The sequence below is a fragment of the Acinonyx jubatus genome, chromosome B3, assembly GCF_027475565.1.
Source record: "Acinonyx jubatus isolate Ajub_Pintada_27869175 chromosome B3, VMU_Ajub_asm_v1.0, whole genome shotgun sequence".
Taxonomy (NCBI): domain Eukaryota; kingdom Metazoa; phylum Chordata; class Mammalia; order Carnivora; family Felidae; genus Acinonyx; species Acinonyx jubatus.
This window is the reverse complement of record NC_069386.1, coordinates 55,684,667-55,700,553: the sequence shown is the minus strand read 5'-3', so window position 1 is coordinate 55,700,553 and position 15,887 is coordinate 55,684,667.

The following is a 15,887-nucleotide window of genomic DNA, read 5'->3' as shown; positions in this document are numbered from 1 at the left end:
CATCCTCATTATAGTCAGAAAGAAAGATAAATGAAATGAGAAAAACACATGCATTCCCTTCAAAGGCATGAAATAGAATGACCCCCATCTCCTTTGCTCTTATCCTTTTATCCAGAACTTATCCACACCTTTTTGCAAGGGAGCATAAGAAATATAGTCTTTATTTTGAGTGACCACAAGCTCAACAATGGAAGAGGGAAACATGAATATTGAAAACAACTAGCCACCTCCAGAAGGAAAAAAAATCATTTGGAGTGACTCAGAAAGTACTCATCATGAACAATTTGTTCCTCTGCATTAGAAAAGAATGTCACAAGGAATTCATGACTATGTTAATCTAGATAGTACTCTATGTGAATTGTTGACACAGCACTAGGTTTCTCAGGGCTCACATTACCCTCAAACCTGCAAATGAAGGTTAAACATCATATGGGTGCAAGATAAAGTAATATTGACCAAGAAAGAAAATTACAAAGAAAAATGATTAGAAGGGACAAGATAAGCAAGGACAGAAAAAAATAAGGAAGACAGAAACAAAGAGAAGAGAAGGGCATAGTATAATTGATAATGAATCCAATGAGGCACTGGGGACATGGAAATAGGCATGCTTTTATAAATGTGTTTTTTTTCTCTCATTTAATAACTACAAATAAGAAAGAGAAATGAATGCTAATGGAATGTACATGAATAAGCTGGTTACTTCTATGTGCATTGAGGACTCAGTTACACTAGAGACACTGAAAGATGTAAAACATATCTCATAATTTTGACCTTATAAACTGTCTACCTGAGGAGTGAGTAAAACGTGTACTTACTGATTTTCCAATTTTATTTTCTTACTTACGGCTGTACCCTAGAGGAGTTAACTTTCTGGCATTTCTTGCCTGCCAGGAAGAATGCCCAGAGAATGACCTCAGGCAGGAAAGTGTTAAGGTAGAAAGGTCTTTAGGATATATAGAGACTGACAACTAAAGGGGCATATGATTTCCAGGATGGCTTTAAGGGGCATGAGTGGAGAATGAATAGCATTTGTTACAGGAAGTGAACAAGATATGCAATATCTCTGCTCTTATGAATCTGACTGTGCATGGGAATTGAGGTACAATTACCAAATAAACAAACACATGGATGAGGCCATTTCTGAGAGCAAAAGACACATGCTATCCAAACAAAACATAATCATGTGATAAAGACTGGAGGATACGATGAGGGGGGAAAGGAAAAGGGAAGAAACCAGGTTAGGTTCAGTTATCAAATAAAATCTCTCTGAAGAAGAACTTCAAATAAGTTCTGTAAAAATCTGGGAGTAGAACATTCCAAACAAAGCAAAATATAAGAACCAAGACGCTGAGGCAGGATCTTGGCATGCCCAGCACTCAGAAAAGCGAGAGCAGAGTAAGGAAGAGATAGAGAGTGATAAGAAATAAAATTGGAGAGGATCAGATTATAGGGATTCATAGATCATTTTAAGCATAAAAATGGTATGATCTCATATGGTTAAAAAATCATTTAGTTACTCTGTAGAACATGTATCTTTTAAGGGCTAGAGGGAAGTGAGTTATCATAGTAAGTAGTCCAGACAAGAGATGGTGTTTGCTTAAACTGAGTTGGTACCAATGAAGCTGGAAAGAGCCAAGTGGATCAAGATATATTCTGGATCTTTAATTCACTGAATATATTCATAGACTGGAGCATAAAAGGTAAATGATATTCTACTCTCGATCACTGTAAGCGAAATATAGACATATGGGGGGGGGGCGAGGAATGGAGTATTGGTAGGTCAGGAGACTTAGTTCTTGATTTGACTTTAAATCTATCTAGATGCATGACCTTAGGTCAGCCAAAGAGCTGTTTTAAGGATTCTACTTCTTCATTCCTGAAGTGGTATCGATAATAACATTCCTATGGCAGAGTTGTTAAAGTTAGAAACTACAGAAGGAAAGGAGTCCTGACAATTTCAATGCAGCATATAAATTTAAAGTATTATTAGGGACGCCCTAAGTTGCTTTAAAAAAATTCTATGCTATTACTTCCTGCTCTTTTATAACCTTTTATTTATGGTAATTAATGTGATTAGTGTGCTAATTTTCTACAGTTGCGCCCTGGGGCAATCGTGCAACAGTTGTAATTTTAAAAATTGGGCAAATAAGTAAATGTCAACCTGTAATAAAATCCAAATGAGTCCTTGATGAATGTTGATGGTGACTGGTAATTTACTTGATAAAATATTGTAACTGCCCAGTTACCTTGGAATAGCTGATTTCTCAAAGTAATTACTGTGTTCTGCATATTGAAGTGTTATCAGAGGGAATTTCAACACATAGTGGTGATTTTTAATGTGCTGATTTAAATATCATATTTATTAATGAAATAGTAGCATTTTAATTCAGATTGTTATGTCCAAAAAGAGTAAGGCATATTACATACTATAGAGTGCACTGTGTGCAATGATAAGGCCCTCCCTTGGTCTTTTCCGGATGATTAGCATTGATATGACTCACAGTGAAGTTAGAAGTAATTGTTGCAGAAGAGGCCTGTTCATTTCTTACCTCTTTTTAACTATTATATATATATATATATATATATATATATATATATATGTGTGTGTGTGTGTGTGTGTATGTGTGTATATATATGTATATGTATGTATTATACATATATATGTATGTATATGGTAGTTTTTAACCATATATATATATATAACCATATATATATATATATATATAACCATTTATGTATGGTTATATATATATATATATATATATAACCATATATATATATATATATAACCATTTATGTATGGTTATATATATATATATATGATTTCTCCCTGATAAAGATAAAATCTTATTAGAGAAAGAGCTACAAAGAAATTCGATACAGCCTCTTACTTGGAAGCTGACAAAATCTTAAGTCAAAAACATATTTAAGAAGTCAGTCTCTAATTTTCTGTTGTCTGAGTGTCATATGTTTGATTTCATTAGATCTGCAAAGCATACTACAGAAGCCTACTGACAGTACAGTGTCCTAACATTTGCCATGGTAGTGCTCATGGCTCATCAAATTTTTGACTTTGGCTTTGTGTTTTGGTTTTCAAAGAATAATTCTCACAGATACCATCAGTTCAAGAACTCCATGGAAGGGGAAAAAGCTTAAGATCCTGACTTGAAAACGGATTAAGGAAACACAAAGAAATTGCCTGGAATAAGTGTGTGGAAAGTAGGGACAAATGTAAAAGGACAGAAGTAGATTAGAAATAAATGTTAATACTTTTCAGTACATTTGGAATTACCTCCTGACAATGTTTTTCTTTGAGCATAATCAAAAACATGTAGTGAAGAATTAATTTTGGTTTGTAAATCTAGTCCAGGAAAATGAAAAATTTTCTCTAATGGCTCAAAAGTGCTTGTTTCTTATTCTTTCTCAGACTTTTTGTAATCAGTAATCACAACTCTGCACAAGTTATTAGTAATACATAGATTATAAGATACTACAGATTCTACCCATTGGTTTGAATTAACCCTTTCAGTGTTTAACAAACTAAAGATGTAAAACATTGGCAGAATATGAAATACATTTAATATTTTTAATTTAAGAATTTAAAAGTGAGAAAAAATTTGAACACTTCACCAAGTAAGATATAAAAATGGCCCATAAACATGAAAAGATTATTAGCAACATTATTCATTTAAAGAAATGCAATAAAACCGCAATAAGGTGCCACTATACATAGTTGACTAAAACTTGAAAATTAAATAAGGCTGAAAACACCAGGGCTAATAAGGATTTAGAGCAATAGAACTCTCCTACCTTGCTAGTGGGAATGCAGTCACTTTGGAAAACCATTTGGCAGTTTCTTATAACTTGAAACATATATACATTTAACACATAACCTAGAAATGCCTCTCCTAAGAATTTACCCCAAAAAGGGGGGGTGGAGAGAAGCCCATGTAAATACCATTATGCAAATATTTATAGCATCATTATTCATAATACCCTAAAACAGGAAACAACCTAAAATGTACATCAGCAAACAACCTAAAATGTACATAAATTGTAACATATACAAAATTAATATTAGTCATTTTAAAAGGACAAATTTCAAATCTATGTACAAGTATAAATTAAGTTCCTAAAATGCACAAAAAGGATAACTGTTTCATTTCATGATATGATATTCTGGAAAAGGCAGAACTATAGAGACAAATCAGATCAGTGGCTGCCAGGGTCTATAGGTAGGGTTTGGGGATTTAGTACAAAGGAACATGAAGGAACTCATTGGGATGACAGACATCTTCTACATTTTTATTTTGATGGTGGCTACCTATAGCATGTATTTGTCAACAATCACAGAAATGATATACCTTAAACCAGTGAGTTTTAATGCATGTAGACAATACATTAATAAATGTGATATTTGGGGTGCCTGGGTGGTGCAGTTGGTTAAGCGTCTGACTCTGGATCTTGGCTCAGGTCATCATCTCACAGTTTGTGAGTTCGAGCCCCATGTTGGGCTCTGTGCTGATGGCACAGAGCCTGCTTGGGATTCTTTCTCTCCTCCTCTCTGCCCCTCCCTGGCTTGTGCTATCTCTCTCAAAATAAATAAATAACTTCAAAAAATGTTTTCTAATAAATAAATGTGATTTTAAAAAATTTATGAAGATGGTCTTATGAACTACTTTATGGCAATAATTTAAAAATTTAGAATAAGTTCTAAGAAAAAATATAATACTAAAATAAACACAAGAAAAACTGAAAATCTGAGTACTCTGATATATATTAATAAAATTAAGTATTTACTATATTCAATTTTGGAATACTCCTAGCCAGAATTCATCTGCACCTCTTTTTTTAAAAGATATAATAAAGTAATAATTCTAGACTAACATTTACAGAGAACAGAAACTGCAAAAATCCTTTCCAACACATTTTATGAAGCCAATAGTATCTGGATAGAATATCTGATAGGATACTGTATGAAAGAAAAACACAATCCGGTCTTATAAAACTTGATGCAAAAATCCTACACAAATATTTGCAAAACCAATCCAGCAACATATAAAAAATTTAATATAGCCTAAAAGATTTATCTTTATTTTACAAATGTAAGGATGTTTTACTAAAACATCAATAAGTAAACTCTGGTTCTGATCACTGTGCTATGGGTATAGGCAGATGCCCTTTGCTTTCAGGAAATCAAGCTGATTAATTTAGGGATGAAGGCATAAATGTGGCAAATTAGTCTTAAATGATTCAGCAAGAGAGACAGGGAGAATCACAAACAAATGGGCAAATGTAAACATTTGGCAAACTTGAACTTTTTTTTTTAAGTTTTTATTTAAATTCCAGTTAGGGGGCGCCTGGGTGGCTCAGGCAGTTAAGCATCTGACTTTGGCTCAGGTCATGATCTCGTAGTTCTTGAATTCAAGCCCCGTGTCTGACTCTGTGCTGACAGCTCAGAGCCTGAATCCTGCTTAGGTTTGGTATCTCCTTCTCCTCTCTCTCTGCCCCTCCCCTGCTCATGATCACTCTCGAAGGCTCGCTATCTCTCAAAAATAAACATTAAAAAATTATAAATAAATAAATTCCAGTTAGCCAACATACAATGTAATATCAATTTCAGGTGTACAATATAGTGATTCAACACTTCCATACAAAACCTTTTGCTCATCATAAGTGCACTCCTTACTCCCCATCACCTGTTTAACCCATTCTCCCATCCACTTCCCCTCTGGTATCTATCAGTTTCTTCTCCATAGTTAAGAGTCTGTTTCTTGGCTTGCATCTCTCTCTTTTTTCCCTTAGCTCCTTTGCTTTGTTTCCTAAATTCAACAAATGTGTGAAATCACACAGTCTTTCTCTCTTTGTCTTTCTCTGACTTACTTCACTTAGCATAATACTCTCTAGCTCCGTCCATATCATTGTAAATAACAAGATTTTGTTATTTTTATGGCTAAGTAATATTCCATTATATATATAAAATCTTCTTTATCAATTCATCAATGAATGGACACTTGGGCTGTTTCCATAACTTGGCTATTGTAGATGATGCTTCTGTAAAAATCGGGATACATGTATCCCTCTGAACTGGCGTTTTTGAATTTTTCTTGTAACTTCTCTGTAATTTTGAAACGTTACCCTTGACCATCAAATATGCCAAAAATATACTTGAAAATCATTCAGAATAATCTAGTGAATGAAAAGACAAATCTGATGACATTCTAAAGTCTATGAAGAATGACATAGACTAGAAATCAAAACCAAGTTAGGGAAAGCCTTATTAGCAAACTTCAGAAGCAAAGTTTTTAATTTGATAAAATCATCTTCAAATATATGAACATAATTTTCAGCAAAAATCCTTCTTAATGTGAAATGTTAAAATTTTTCCCTCCAAGGTAAAAGTGAAAGGGAAAAAAATGTCCCTCCTAGATTACTTACTTTCATCATTTTCAATCCATTTCATCCTATTTTATTCAACTCCAATGCAGTAAAGCAATGAGTAAAAGAGTAATGGTAAGAAAGGGTAAAATGCAATTCTCATTTTCAGACCATATGTTTGGGTCCATGTAATGTCAAAGACAATTTTCTTTCTACTAAATTATTATAAATAACACAGATTAAAAAAAAAAGAAATAACACAGTTTAGTATGGTTTCTAATATAAAGCCAGTATTAAAATTTTGTATTTCTACAGCAAATAGATTAAAATATAAAAATGATACACTTAGATTATCAAAACATCAAAATACTGAAATAAATCTAATCAAATATATGTAAAATCTCTATAAAACTACATAGCATTGAGTAAAATTGAATCAAACCTAAATAAATGGAGAGATAAAATATGTTCATGGATTTAAAACTCAAATTGATAAATGCAGTAATTTTCCTAAATTAATCTATTGATTACAATAATAATCATAGTTCTAGTAGGCTTATTTATTTTCAAAAATTGACACAACACCTCTAAACTTTAGATGAAAATGCTAGAGACCAAGAATAGCTCACATATTTAGAAATAATAAACTACTTCTGGATATTATGTGTAATGAAAATATACAAAAATATAAATGTGAAGATTGTTGACAGAGCAGGATAAAAAACAGTAACATAGGAAGTCTGCATTTGGTAAAATACAACATGTAAGGAAGGCTAGAAGAAAATGTATTAATGGTGATCTCCAGGTGGAAGGAATATTTTACATATTTTATTCCTCTATATTTTCTAATTTTGTTACAATGCATTCATACATAGTGCTTTTGTAATAAAAGGTAATTTTTAAAAGGATCAAAGTTTCTGAACATAAAATTACCACACATGTACACATTAGGATAGGTAATAAATAGGACTCTTGTAACTAAATCTGTGCATCATCCAGCCAATATTGATGGCACATCTTACCTTACTTTTAAGATTTAATTATAAAATTCTGTGGCTATTAGTACAATGGATATGTTTGCCGAACTGGAAAAACTTCTATGGTACAACTGCTTACTTTTTTCTGAGTATTTTTAAATTATATATTAACTTTTGTGGAATTTGGATATTTTGAATATTTGAACAATGCATACTGTTTATTCAGCAAAATAGAAAATAATTATAAACAAAATGTAGAAATTTAAAATTGCAGGCAACATTAGTACCCAGAAATAATTTCTATTTCAGTTATGGAGTTTGTGTTTTAAATCAATGTATCTATCTATCTATCTATCCATCCACCCATCCATCTGAATAGATATTAAACTGATAACTGGCTTGAACAAATAAAATAAATAAAGAGATTTGTTTCATAATTTTGTGTGTTTACTTTAGGACTGTCTCTTTTGTTTTAAGAGCTTAAATAATAGTCTCTCTTTTTATTTCAGTTTAGTTTTTAACAATAACTCTTCAATATGCAAAGAGCCCAAATGTCCATCAACTGATAAATGGATAACGAAGGTATGGTACCTATACACAATAGAATAATACTCAGCAGTCAAAAAGAATGAAATGTTGCCATTTGCAACAACATGGATGGAACTAGAGTGTATTATGCAAAGAGAAATAAGTCACTCAGAGAAAAACAAATACCATATTTCACTCATATGTGGAATTTACGAAATGCAGCACAACAGATGAACACAGGGGAAGGGAAGGAAAAATAAGATAAAATGAAAAAGGAAGGCAAACCATAAGAGGTTTAAATATAGAGAACAAACTGGGGGTTGCTAAAGGAGAAGTGGGTAGTGGGATGGGTAAATGGGGGCTGGGCATTAAGGAGGACACTTACTGGGATGAGCACTGAATATTATAAGTAAGTGATGAATCACTAAATTCTGTTGCTGAAACCAATACTATACTACATGTTAACTAACTTCAATTTAAATAAATAAAATTAAAAAAAATAAAAGATGCCAAAAAGTCATGTTTAAGAGAAAAAAAATAGAATATTGGATTGATTCAAATTATAGTTTTCTATATTCTAAGTCACTCATTTCTATTTCTATTTTTTAATGTTTATTTACTTATTTTGAGAGGAGAGAACATGAGTGGGAGAGGGCCAGAGAGAGAGGGAGACAGAGATTCCCAAGCAGGTTCCCTGCTGTCAGCATACAGCCCAGTGTGGGGCTCGATCTCATGAACTGTGAGATCACGACCTGAGCTGAAATCAAGAGCTAGACACTTAACTATCTATACCACACACACCCACACACCCCCACACACACACACCCCTATTTATATTTTTATTCTTCATTTATCCTTTCAAAGGATAAACTCATTGTTATATTTTTAATTCTTTACTTGAATGCTCAATTTATTAATCTTATATTTTTATTTTTTATGTCAAATTATGTATTTAAAGTAACCAGCCTCTGAGTGCTACTATAACCATATTCAATGTTTAAAAGCATGGTACTTCATTATTATTTCCTAGTTAGACTACAATTTTAATTTTGATTTATTCTTTGTCCCAAGGACAGGACTAAGATTTTACACCAGGTGGCATGGATTTTCTGCTTATAATTATTATTAATAATTACTAGTTTTATTTCCTTGTCATCATAGACTAAGATCTATATTACTTTTCCTTTTTCAAATACTTTGAGTCCTTCCTTGAGGCTCAATACTTGGTCTACCTTAACCCATTCCATGAGCATTTAAATGAACATCCATGTATTACTTCTCTCCCATTAGTTATGTCTTCTTTAATCTCACTTCTGTTTTGCCCATTATATCTTTCATCAGCTGAGGAAAGAGCACTGAAAAATTTCTTTTAAAAATATGTTTCTAATTAATGAATTTCTTAATTTATAAATTTTATAAGTAGGGTATTTAATAATTATTATTTATAAGTATTTATATTATATAGATATTATCCTCTACATTAATATATACTGTCTCTCTTTGTCATATTTAAATTTTTTTTACCAACCACAAATGAAATTTACTTTTTATTAATATTGTAATCCTTGTTTTTTTCTTAGTTTTAATTTGCCTTCCATACCTTTGCCGAAAGCTTCACTTTCAAGCTTTTTGACTTAATTTTTATTATCTATGTTTCTCGTATACAATAAATCATTGGCATTGTTACCAGATAAAATCCTGAAAGGAATACCAATTCTTCCCAGAGCATCAACTGCAGAGAACTTAATAAAAAACCTGTTTACAAAGACATAGCTAGGGTTAAAAATAGTAAGAGAAAGAGAGAGATGCTCAATAACAAGGAGACATAACCAACTACAGGAAGCCATGAAGGAACAAAAAGATGGAGAATGTCAAGAATGTCACCAGAGCCAAGTGAGTACGGGAGCTATGAGGAAAGGAGCCATATATGGAGAAATGCAACAAGAGGCACAGCACCAAAGGAGAAAACAGGAGGAAATACCCAGTTATCTCTCTCCCCACCTAGCTTGAACCCTGAAGGAACCTCACACTGAGTATATTCTGTGCCAACCCAGCCGACAAAGAAACTCAGATGATGTAGATTGCATCCATGACCCTAGAGCAAGTTAGAGAAGCAAAGAAAATAGACCCAGAAAGCAAAGAGAAATGTATCAAAAAACACTATACCAACGCAGCTTCCATTCTTCGATTTTGCTAAGATTAAGAAATTTGCCTCCCCAGCACAGAGGAAACCACAGTCCTATTATGACTTATATTGTGGTGGTGTATCAGTAATTCAGTCAACTCCCAACTAGAACATAAATTTTAATGTTACCTACCATCAGTACTTCCCACACCAGACAGCAAGGAGAGTGGGAGGAAAGAAATAATTAATATAAATTAGTTAATAACAAATGTTAATTAGTTGCCACTGTTCTTAACTTTGATCATGAGGTCAAATTTGATCATCATTATCTCCTTTTTCTAGCATCCATTCCATGTTCAAACTACACGTTTCCAAACTTATGCAGAATAGAAATTTTTGTCTCATGAAATGACACAAATCTTCATTTCATAGCACTGGAGTCCTTGCTGATTTGCCTTTATTTGGTGGCTACACTATTTTACTGACTCTTTTTACAGGACATAGCACAAGTGTTAAAAGGTTCCACAATGCATCTCCAGGATTCCAGACCTTCTAGCCAGATTTTCCGTTGTTAATCAGAATTAATCACCCCCCTGGGGTGCTTGGGTGGCTCAGTCAGTTAAGTCCCAGACTCTTGATTTTGGCTGAGTTCATGAGCTCACGATTCATGAGTTTGAACCCCACATGAGGCTCTGCGCTGACAGCATGGAGCCTGCTTGGGATTCTCTCTCTCTCCCTCTCTCTCTGCCTCTCTCCAGCTTGCACTCCCCTTGACCCCATCTCTCAAACTAAATAAGTAAACTTAAAAAAAAAAAAATTAATCACCCTAGCCAATAGAGTAAACTTCATTGTTGCCAGTTCGGTCAATGGTATTACAAGCAAAAAATGGTAAGGGTGCATTTTTAAATGCATTTTCACAATTTAACAAAGACCCCTATATTTCTTGGCAGACCTATTTCTCCCTTGGAAAGCAAAACCTCCAAAGCCACTAAGGGAAGACAAAATTAGTAAAGTACTTCAAATGAAAAGAATACTGTAAATAGGATTATTAAGTAAAATAACAAGAAAGATTTCTCTCAATTCTACATCTTAGTTCCTGAACCTGCATATTCTGGCTTTGGGGAATACAGCACCATAGATTGGCTTCTATCTATTAGAAATTAGTTGTAAGTTATTAGGCCAGCACCACCATTTCAAACAATATTATCTATCAGCTAACTGGCACTGTAATGGAGACTACAGGAGGCCATTTTATCATTCTATCAGGCCACCTGTTTATTGGTGAAGGAAACATTAATTCCATTGCCAGGAATCTACTATGATAATACCTTTGCTGTAAAATGAGTTTCTTCATCAAAGACAATGTAGTATTGACATTATGGCAATGAATAAGGCTTTGTATGAGGCCATGCGTGATGATACTGGTAGAAGCCTTGAGGGCAGGGTAAGAGGAAGCCATTTCTAGAATGCCTATTTGTGTTTATGTGGACAAACCATCATTCATCCCATAATGTAAATAGTTCAGAGTAATCACCGTGCCACCAGGCTGGAGTCAATATGGAATGGTGTCATATTAGGAGCTCAGCAATGCCCCTGGTATTGGATGACTGGACACTTAGTCATAGTGGCTAGATCAGGCTTGCTAAAGAGCAGTCCATTTTGTTGATAATGCATATTCACCATTCATGCCACCATGATTATTTTTAACATGGTCCATTAAGTAAGCACCAGGGTCACTTGGAGAAGAGGTTTACAGACATCATTCCATGGGAGAAGTCATACACTTGACCCACCTGATTATTGAGCACCTTCTTGTCAGAGGATTTCTCCAGTGAATACACATGTGGGTTGGAAGAGATTTGGCAAAAAAAGAGGAGTATGTTATAGGAGTCTGACTCTCCTGCTCATTCAATGTACTTGTGATTCCCATTCCTGTTCACACTCAGTCTCATATATATAATTTCCATTACATATAACTTATAATGCTAACGTGCATGTACAAATTTAAGATTTGTTAACTCAGCACCCAGTTAGTATGACAGTTCAAATCACATAGGTACCTGGTGTCGCATTCTCAAGTATTTTATTCCTGAGGTGCCTGGGTGGCTCAGTGAAGCATACAACTCTTGATTTCAGCTCAGGTCATGATCTCACAGTTCATGAGTTCAAGCCCCACATTGGGCTCTGTGCTGACAGCGCAGATCCTATTTGGGATTCTGCCTCACTCTCTCTCTGCCCCCCTCCTGATTGCTCTCTATCTTTCACTCAAAATAAATAAAAATAAAGTTTAAAAAAAAGTATTGTATTCCTTCCTGGGCCCAATGGCAAACCAGAAACTGCTTCTCAAATAAGAATATCAAGCAGAAGGGAGTGTGGTTTTGCTCCAAAATCCTAGGTGAGTAAACTGCAATTCTTTTCTAGGGGCAAGCCAGAAACTTCAAACCATCACTGTCAGCCACAGAGATTTCAAGTACCACAAAATCTACTGAGTCCAAATGCACCTACAAGGCAGAAAAGCTCATAGGACTGACTGGACCGGCTACAATGTGCTCTTTCTGCATGGTGGGCAGTACAAGGTACAGTTGCTTGGCATTCTCTTTACAGGGGATTTTTTTTTTTAGTGTTTATTCATTTTTGAGAGACAGAGCATGAGTGGCGGAGGGTCAGAGAGAGAGGGAGACACAGAATCTGAAGCAAGCTGCAGGCTCTGAGCTGTCAGCAAAGAGCCCAACGCAGAGCTCAAACTCACAAGCCTGAGAAGTCAGACGCCCAGCTTAGTGAGCCACCCAGGTACCCCTAAAGAGGGATTTTCTTATATACTTCATTTTGTCATAGCTACTATATGAGTCAGGATCCTTGCAAGAAACAGAATTCTGCTTCAATGATCCACCACAGAGACTTTAGTGAAAGCATTATTTACTTCAAAGTAAGTAGGTTTGGGGGACTCAAAAAAGGATGCCCCAGTCGAAGAGACCAGTAACAGTGAAAAGCTGTTAACATCCCAAGATCTGAATAGACAAGGGATATAAATAGCATCATTTAAGCCCAGAAAGAGCTGGTGGTATAGAAAGTTGTTATCTGGTAGAATATATTCATACAGAATCAGGAAGGAAATAGGGAAGAAATGCAATGATTCTATTTTCTCTGTGTGCCCACTGACCTGCTGCCAGTACCTTGAATTAATGCAATTTGACTAAAAGCCAGCTGGTGGGGGAACCAAATGATAGAGTCTTAAGAGTTTGTGTCCTGGAACACAGAAAGCAGCAGCAAAGGTTAGAGAAGGAACCTGAGTAGAAGAAACAAAATAACCAACACATTTTTCCTTGCCTAATAGGAGTTTCTTCTTTAATTGTTAATTTTATTTCACTTATATATAACAGTGAAGATATGTCTAGTTTGAGTTGTGTCTTCTGTAATGATCTCTGCTTTGAATGGTTGAATTTCCTTAACATGTTCCTATAATGTATTTCTCTTATATACACATATGTTTGTTTTCCATCATATTATGCATCTATGTATGAGTATGTGTCAGTTATGAGGATTATTACCAAAAAAATGACAATTTACTTTTAAATTTGTAAATATGCATAAAGTAGAAATGCACCAAATAAATGTTTGGTCAAATGCCAAAAGGATGAGTGTTGCTCATAATTCACCTGAAGTTAACAGTACTATCATAGAATGAATCCGAACTTTTATCAAATTCAGTTGTGACTGGAATTTTGTTACTGAAATTTTAAAACATAATTTTAAAGCTTGATATTATAGTTCTGGACAATAATCTCTTAACACTGTCAGCTGCTAAATTGCTCCTGTGATCACCATCGCATAGGGAGATACTAACTTACCTACCTTCTCTATTATCATACTTACAGAGATGGTTCCACCAAATTATTAAATTTTCTCCTTCTATATTAAAGATCTAAGGTACACATTTGACAGTTCTGGATCTTGAAAATGTGGTTGATGGTGATAACACAGCTTCACTGGGGCAATCCCACCAGCCAAAGTTTTGCACACTGACAATATTTTCAGAAGCAGAATTAGGATTGTTAACCTGATTTACATCTTTTATTTTTCTATATTTGCCTGCCCTTGTTGCTCCATAAAATCACTTGAGAATATATGTCTATATGTCTTAGCTTTTAAAATGTGGCAATGGAAGAATGAAATTGGCTTTCAAGATAACTGTCTCTAACTTTTCAGCTACATCTCAACTTTCATCATGCACACTAATTTCAGCAACTTCCCCAGTTTAGGATGACAAGAAGGTCTTCTCAGCAGGTATCCCATAAGCAATGTGTGCATTCTAAGGGAATATCTTATTATTTCCTCAGAAAATTCTAGCAAACAACCTAATTTCTTTGCAAACAATCATTGGATTATCAGTAAGTCTTGTTATACAAAGTATTGCTATTAAGGTTTGTTCCAGACATTTTAACATGCAATTGTTGCTGACTGATCTTGTATAGGTTCATGTTAAAACAGTTCCAAAATTGCAGGCACATCACATAGTATGTCTTTAGCTGAAGATTTTAAGATTTCACCTGGACAAATCAATTTTTGAAAGTAAATATTCATATATTTATTATAAATCTAAAGGATTTCACGATCAATGATCTCATTCAAGTTCAAGGATGCCAGAAATGATAGTGTATTGGGTTTGTCTAATTTGATCTCCCAAGTCTGAGGCTAAATCTGAAGGTAAATGGAGACTTGGGTCAATACAGTGAGATAAAGCCAAAAACTGTTGTATTCTTTCTGTGTATGCACATGTGTGTGCATGCATATATATATGTGTGTATATATATATATGTATATGTGTGTGTGTGTATATATATATATATACATATATATACATATATATATGTATATATATGTATATATATATATATATATATATATGTATATATATGCATGTCTGTACTTACATGAGGAAGGAAATTTCCAGGGTCCTGGAAAAGCAGTAGCAAACACAGCCTGCTCAGAAATATGTGACCCTACATTAATATACTTGGAAATATTGGTTCATGAGCTAATTCTACATCTCAGAGAAAGAATACAGATTTCTAATAAACACCAAATAATTAGATAATATATTGTTGAAGGTTCACTGCTTATTATGAGTAAAATCTCAAAACTATGGCATTATGGATGGTCTCATGAGTATGTTAATTTCTTCCACTGGGTAGGAAAGGAGGTGCCTTCCTCTTTTGTGAATTTGGATCTTTGTTCTAAATTGGGATTTGGCATATTTCTGTAACTTAAGAGGAACCACAATCAACCAGAATCTAACCTTTCAATCCAGCCAAGAGTTTATTTCATCTACCCAATTAAAATGTAGCTCCTCTAAAATGCCTATTCTCTATAATTCCTCCAGAGGTAATATAATATATATAATTCCTCTATATAATACCTAATCTCTTCTGGTCTGCATTTTCTCCATATTGCCCAACTCCCACTCATCAGCTCTTGATTTACAGTGAAAGCCATTTTTAAGATTGTAGAATTAATTTTTGAATATGTATTTTCTAACTTTAGAGACTCATAAAATCCATCTTCACCTCTGTATTTCATTGCTTATTCATCTAGACCAGTGGTCAGAAAAAAGATGGAGCATGTTTCACATATAACTCATTCACTGCCTCTTCTTTTTGTTCCCCAGTCAAGGCAACATAAGAAAACAACAGGACTGAAGGAAGAGGACAGATAATTGGAAAATATTATCTGTTATCCTCCTCTTGAAAAGGTAGTCTAATGTACTAAAGGAAGACTCTGTTTCTCAGGCTTTCATCTGTAAATCATAACTACTCTTACTCTTTCAGTAACCAGAAGGAAAACCCCTTATTTATGGCGTTATGTTGTTTATCTTGGAAAGG